This window comes from Prosopis cineraria, unplaced genomic scaffold (genome assembly GCF_029017545.1).
Source record: "Prosopis cineraria cultivar Desert tree isolate PC_DT_omini unplaced genomic scaffold, ASM2901754v1 PC4, whole genome shotgun sequence".
In the NCBI taxonomy this organism is placed as follows: Eukaryota; Viridiplantae; Streptophyta; class Magnoliopsida; order Fabales; family Fabaceae; genus Prosopis; species Prosopis cineraria.
This window is the reverse complement of record NW_026555335.1, coordinates 3,730,236-3,738,366: the sequence shown is the minus strand read 5'-3', so window position 1 is coordinate 3,738,366 and position 8,131 is coordinate 3,730,236.

The following is an 8,131-nucleotide window of genomic DNA, read 5'->3' as shown; positions in this document are numbered from 1 at the left end:
TTTATTAAACACCTTTCATTAACTCATTGCACCTGTAAGGCTGCAATTAAAAATTGAATTAAGAAACAAAGATAAAGTAAAAAAAAAAAAGAAATGATGAATTTATAAAAGATATAATTTTTTTTTTGTACCAAGGTCTTAGCTCCTCCAATCTAGGATCTTGACTCCATTACTGTCCATGATATATTAAAAACTTAAAATATATCTCTTATCCACTAATGGAAATTGAATTTAGTGAAAAATATTAGTCTTTTATAAAATAGTAAATCAATATTTAAATCCTCATTAATATATGTGCTCACATTTAATGATAAATAATGCTTTGAATATGATTATCTCTAACAATAGGATGCCCATGGGAGACCAAAAAATATATAGAGATATATTTCTTACCCATAAAATTAATTCTATTATCTCTTTGGCCAGTACTCCTATTTTAATATTTCCTTTTTCATTACATATAACTCTTCACACGCGCCACTAAAAATCTGGATACCAGCACACATGTCAGGTTATAACTCGATCTGAGTTTGTTACTTGCTAGCATTTTACTCGGGCTTGGGTAACTATCAGGCCTCTCCAGATTTGATCCCAAATTTTAATAACTTAGTCCACTTCTCAAAAGGACCATCTCGGGCTGTTCAAACTGGGTCAGTCCAGGAAGAGTTTCCAGATGTCTAATTGACAGGAATCTAGGCCTGACTCAAAGCAGCAAATTGTTCAACATAGGCTTTCGATATCCAGAACAACAGAAAAAAGTAGTCTGGCGTATGATCAAATCGAATTCAGGTGAATCATGAATGTGATCCAAAATTTAGTTCATAAACAATATAAAAAAAAATATTTACGCAAGGATGGTCGCAGGTGGCATTTATTTAATAATGACAAATAATTAAAAAATAACAGCAAAATCTTACCAAAATATATGAATCCAATATTTTCAAATGAAAAATAAATATATGCTATTAGTTGTTTAATTGCTATACATACATACATATATATTTACACTAGTCATCTTTATACGTAGTTGGTAAGAAACATATGTCCTTGATGTATGATCAAGCAATGAATGCACAAATTGAAATTATGCAGTCTAGGTGAAAAAAAACTAAGGATGTAGTGCGCAAATTCAATTACTTTTTGGCAATATGAATTCTAGCATGTGGGTTTGCTAATTAACACGTGGTCCAGGAAATAAGATAAGGGACATTGGGTGTTAAATCCAAGCGCACTCATGCTCTTGAGGTCTGGAGATAGTGTATGAGGAAGATACCTTGGTGTATCCCATCCTATTTTTGGTTCAAGACAATGTTGGTTCTCGCAGTACTTTTCTTTACAGCACAAGCTCTGTGTAGCTATTCCGTCATGGGATATTGATTATTCTGGCAAGCATACAATTTCAGGGTCTTCATATAAGATTTGCAACAAGCAAATCAACTAAGAAGGACAACCATTTAAGTACATAACATGGGAAGAATAAAATTTAGAGAAGGTGCTGGCATGTATTTCACCCAGGAAAGGAGTCAAGAAGGAAAAAATAAATTCGGATTCTTGTGTTAAGTTAAATTCGGATTCTTGTGTTAATACATGTATCAATTTTTAAATATTCATGCCATTATATAAGTTTGGATTCTTGTAATGTAAAATACTGTAGTTTGTATTGTTAAGGAATGTAAAAATGTGTTATTGTATAATGATAAATGGATTCATCAGTGTTCAATTGTTGTTCTTTATGTCTTAAATTGGTATGATTGAATTTTGCATATAAATTTAGTGACCAATGAGAATATTTTTTCATGTTTTCATAAAAGATGAGCAAATTATTAAAATATTCATTTATATTTTCAAAATATCATTTAGTATTTTCATGAAAAATGAGTAAATTTTTTAAATATCTATTTACACTTTTAAAATATCTATGGATGTTTTCATGAAAAATAAAAAAAATTCAGAATTTGCATTTTTCTAAAAACATAATGTTAGTGCAATATTTTAACCACAAATTCTAAACCATATTTAAATATGCATTTTGAATATTCTAAAAATATAACTTAACTTTTAGTTATTCGAATAACCATTCGGGATATCATAAAAAATTATATTTAGTCTCATGTTTTAGGATCATATGCTGGTATCTTTAATCTTATGTGACTCTTCTTTCATAATATGCAACCAAATTTCGAGGAAGAGCAATTTTTCTTTTGTTTATATCAATAACCATTTTGGATATCTAAAAATTTATACTTAATGTTATGTTGTAAGATAGTATGTATGTATCTTCAATCATATAAAACCCTTCTTCAATTATATGCAAGTAACCTCTAAGGAAATGCATTTGGCTTTCATTTATTCAAATGTGCATTTCAACATTTGTGATATTTGAATATATTAAAGGAAATTGCATTTTGTTGATATAAGGTTGCCTTTACTAATTCACAATTAACTCAAAAACCAAGGTAATTATGAAAATAACCCAAAATAATTATCAAGTTTGTAAAATCATATAAATGGGATTCCAAATTTTTAAACTTTTAAAACACTGTAGAGAAAATTATATTGAAGTCCTACACAAAAAAATTAATTATAGCAAGGTCCATTAATAATTGAAGTAAGGCCATTTTCACATATTACAATAATTAATAAATCTTATAGTAATTAATTTTCTTGTGTGGGACCTGAACATAATTCTCCTAACACTTTAACCTCATTTCATAAATTCAAATTAGAGGAAAATAAGATTATGGAAGCTTGGGATACCAAATTGTATCAAAGTATTTGCATTAAGAGTAAAAAACATCATTAGTGCAAAGAACAAGAGGTGTACAGAGACATGTGACCAACGCACAATGGCACCTGCCTTATTGTCCACACATCGTGGCATATTGCACAAGGTGCTTCTGTTGCTGTCATTTGATAACATTATAGGTGAACTTTTAATACGCTCTAATTCTCCATACGATATCTGATTGATGTGATCTAGGGGTTTATAAAAAACTTTCTCTGAGCCTTAATTAATGGCACTAGTTTTACATTTAAATTATTTCTTAATCAAAAGTTGAATACCCATTTGCAAATCATTCCTTTCTACACTTGAAACACAACTAGGATGCAAAAGTTCTCAACCAAGTATTAAGAACTCACAATCACCCTCAGATCACGCCCAGTAGATTGAAAATGACCTATGCGACACACTATAGCATTCCAATAACTCACATGTTATATTTTTATTGCTCAATCCTTTGATCACAAAAACAAAAAAGGGCAAACAAATTCTCATAAAATTAACTCTTAAGCTATTACATCCATACATTTACATATTTCCTTACTTGCACTAATATTTTGACCCTATTTAGACTTTGCAAACATGTCATATATAACTTAGGGCTCAAAATACACATTTAAATCAAATCAACTAATAGTGTAAATAAGTTAGAATAATATGATAACTAGCTATAAAATTATCAAACTAAAATACACAATTAAATCTAGGGTTAAGGAGCAAAAATGCCTCGAAAGTTTTTTCAAATGAGCACTTAGTACCCTTACCTATTAGAAGGAGCAATTTGCCTTAAAAATGTTAAAAGCAGAGTAATGTCACCTTTTCCCAACCTTTGACTAATGTTTGACTAATAAATTTTTTTAAGTTGAAAACATGCAATTGTCCAAAACTTATTACCTCCTTCATCCTCCTTAGTATCGCATAAAACTCCTCCACCCAACACAACCAAATACTGAATACTTCTCTACTAAAGATAAGAAACTGTTCGAAACACATTAATCCTAATTCAAAGCACCTAAATTATTCTCTTCATGCAAAATCATAACACATATATAGATATTGAAAGCTCTAGTGAAGAGGCAATAAGAGAATTAAAAATCTATGCTAGTGTCATAAAATCAAACAGATATAGTTCAAAACAAAAATAACCAACAGATTACTTCAAAACTACACAAACCCATAGAAAGAGCAAAGCAAAAACTTACACCTTGATGAATTCCATAATCTACCATTCTATCTATCACGCTATTTAACAACACAAAACTTAAGGGTAAGGGTACCCAATTCAATGACTTAATAAATATGAGAAGGATGAAGTTTAATGGTGTTGTCTATAAAGACTTTTGATGATAGCGTGGGTTACTGGAAGCGACAGGAGCGGACATTGATTAGCTTGAAGTGAGAAGGAGAGGGTGAGAAAGAAAGCAAAATCTGAAATTGCGTCCAAGAGTCTATGGAAATTACAATGCCACATTAGAATTTTCAACCTCTTTTAGCCAAAAGTTGGTTAAAGGTTAAAAGGGGTGATATTACTCCACTTTTAACACTTTCGGGCCAACATTGCTCCTTCTAAGAGGTAAGGGTACTGAGTACTCCTTTGAAAAAACTTTTATGACATTGTTTTCCCTTAACCCATTAAATCTATTAGAGGCCTTTAGTTAGGATTGACAGATCCTAAACCTCTAGTGCTTTCCCTCGGCCTAACTCAAGCTAGCTCCAATAAGTATTGAAGAAAGAGAGGTAAGTACAACCACTCAATAATCAAGGTTAATCTAACTTATATAAATGCATATAAATCAATTATAATGATGTAACATTCACTCAAATTTCACAAGCTCATGCTTTTCTTTCAAAGTATTTGCCATGATCACAATATTAACAACCATATGGTCGAGCACAGTCATACAACAAAACTTACATTAATAATAATCATCGATGCATATAAGAGAATATAATACTAATAATCATGTGTCTATGTCAATTTATGCAAGACTATAATAATAAAAACTATGTGGTCATATAATATAGATAATTAATACCATTCTTATATCTTCCAGATACCTTTAATATGAAATCGTTTGCTACTTGGTGGGATTCGTTCATTTGATCGAACTACCTAAGCCTTTTATTTGTGAAGAGCTGCTTGGCTAAGGCTATTGCATTTACCTATGAGTTGTGGTTTCTTGCAATACTAACAATCATGAAGTGTCATATCCCTAACCTAGCATTCTCATGCACTGGGGTGAAAACTAATTAGATTTGAGTCCCTCATTGAATAAGTGAAATAGTCCCTCAAAGAATAAGTGGGACAATAAATAATCAAAGGTAAGCCATCAAGCATTGAATAGTGATCATACCACATAGATTTCAAATATCTACTCATCTCTTTATAGGCAAACTCCCACCTTATATGATCATGTAAAAAAACTTATATCCAAACAAAACATATGCACATTTTTCAAACATGAAAATTGCATGTGTATTTGCAACAACATATATATAGCATATAATTTTTCAACCACCATACTCAATACATCACATACTATCTCACACATCAAGGTATCTCACAGCATCTACACATGTCTTCATTAACTCATACAAGTACAAAGGCACTATACATTTTCTTTCAAAACATTTTCATAATTAAAATTCATAGGTCTTGCATATCCCATAACTATGTTAACTTTCACAATCAATATCTCGATCACACATATTATAAAATTTTTCTCAAATTGCCACAATTGCATTAAAAGAACAAGCTTATATGCATCACATGGTTTTCAAAACAAGTTCTTAAACACATATAATTAATCGAATAAGAAAATGAACAAACTAAATTTCTCCTTGTTACCTTAAATCTTTGAGAGATTAAAAGTTTGTGCCTCAATACAATCTCTTCCAAAGCTTGAATGATATTAATTATTGATTAATCTATAATTAATTACACCAGAAGTCATTAATATCCTCAATAGGACAACCTCGACTCTCTAGTTCAACAATTCCAACTCCCAAAATCATAATCTCTTACTTCTAAAATATACTCATTGTGTTTATTAACTTCTCTTAGTTCATAATAACATCAATACATCACCCACTATTTCTTTTAGTTCATAATAACATCAATACATCACCCAACTATGACCTTTAAACACTCCTAACAACCTCATTAAGTGCAATTTTTGGGTATTAATTACCTTTAACAAACAAAATCCATAAATCAATAAAAAATGGGTTTAAATAACTTAAACAACTCTCATTAATTTTATTTAAATCAATGGGTTTGAATCTATAGCCACTGTGGATTGAAAATTACTTTCTCAGCTCAAACCTTAATTCAAAATCTAAAAAAAAGTGAAAGAGGAAGGGAGGAAGAAGCTTGGAAGAGCTACCTTAAGTGTTATCAAGCTCTAAATTGCTCCCAATCCTTCCAAATAGTAAGCCTTGGCAGGGCAAGAGGCGTTCTCTCTTCTCTTTTTCTTATTCAAATTGATTCTAGCCCTTATTACAATCAGAAATCGATCATGCACTATGGAGCTTGCCACACATGTTGCGGCATGTGATATAGAGAGATGTGCCTTGTTTTTTATGACTTGTGTGCCACGATGTGGACATCTCATACACACGACGCAACATGCGGCACAAAGCCACTTTTCTTTATTTTTCTTCTTTATTGAGGTTTATGTGTTATAACTTCACTCTGGACTCAATTATAGGGTTAAAAACACAATTTAAAACATTCATTAACTCTATATAACCACATATCACATTAATTTATTTAATTAATCTCATTTAACTTGACTAATCAGGGGTTAATTTTTTAGAATTTTGCATTTGAAGATCAGTCACATGTCTTGAAAAAACATTACATATGCATCTAAAAGTCTCCATAAGGAATTTTAACAAAGGATATTTGAATATTCTGTAATAATATTCAAATATATAAAATAAAATTACATTTTGTTAAATAGTAGTCGCATGTTGTGGAAGAAACATCACATATGTATATAAAGGTACCTATAAGGGATTTTAATAAGAGATATTCAAATGTGTAAAAGTAATATTTGGATATATGGGATGAGGTTACATTTCATTAAAGATTAGTCACATATCATGGAAGAAATATTGTATTTGCATCCAAAGGTATCCATAAAGAATTTTAACATGAGGTATTTGAATGTATAGAAGTGATATTTGAATGTATGAAAGAAAATTGCATTTGTTGAAGATTAGCATCATATCTTGGAAGAAACATTGCATATGCATATAAAGGAGTTTATAAAGGATTTTAACAAGGGATATTTGCATATGCAAGAGTAATATTTGAATGGATTGAAGAAAGTCACATTTCTTTAAAGGGCAACAATATATTGTGGAAGAAACATTGCAAATATATCCAAATTTAAATATACAAAAATGATATTAAAAAATATGCAAGATATATAGCATATAATTCAACTGTGCTTCAGAGTTTAATAAATTTTTACCAAAAGACCTTGCATTAAGTATTGACATAAAATTATTAACAACGAAGAACCTTGTGCAACTTATTGATAACAAAGGACCTTATGTAGCATATTGGTAGCAAAGGATTTTGCTCAACTTTTTTTTTTAATCATAAGAGCAACTTGGTTATTTGGAGCTTTGAATTAATCTCATCAAATGACATTCTCTTAGAAAAAATTCCAGGTTCCTCTCCACAGGGTTTGAGCTGTTAATGTGTTAGTGGCAGCCGCTGTTCAACATAGTAGTTGCCGATGAATTACTGTGCTTTTGCATGCCACCATCCACCGAATCTCATTCAGGGTTTAAGATCCATTGAGAATTACAAGCTGCACAATTCATAAATTTTGCGGATGACTATCTAATTTCTTTGGGGATCATTGTGAAATAAATGCCATTACTCTTGTTCTACCTTACCTCCCTTGCCTGACCCCAAACCAAATCCAAGGAAAAGCCCTTAGCTCAAATCCCTTCTCTTTCAAAACCCACTCCTCACTATCCTCTATCATGCTTCTTCTCCTTCTCCTCCTTCCCCTCCTCCTTTTCAAACTTACACTGTACTAGTCGCTTAAGATAACACACTCCCAAGTGCGCAAGATGTTTTTGGTATGAAATTTTTTTTTTTTCTTTCTTTGTTTTTTTTTTGAGGATGTAATCCTGGACGACTTAAACCTTAAGAGAATCAAACTGTTTAATTATATTTGAGTCAACTTTACAAAACACTGTACGTCAGCTTATACAGCCTATAAGAAGACCCAACAGATACAAAATACTAAAATAGAAAAGCCCAATAATAATAAGGAAAAACATATTTTTTTCTCTTTATAGTTTTATTAAATTTTATTTTTAGTT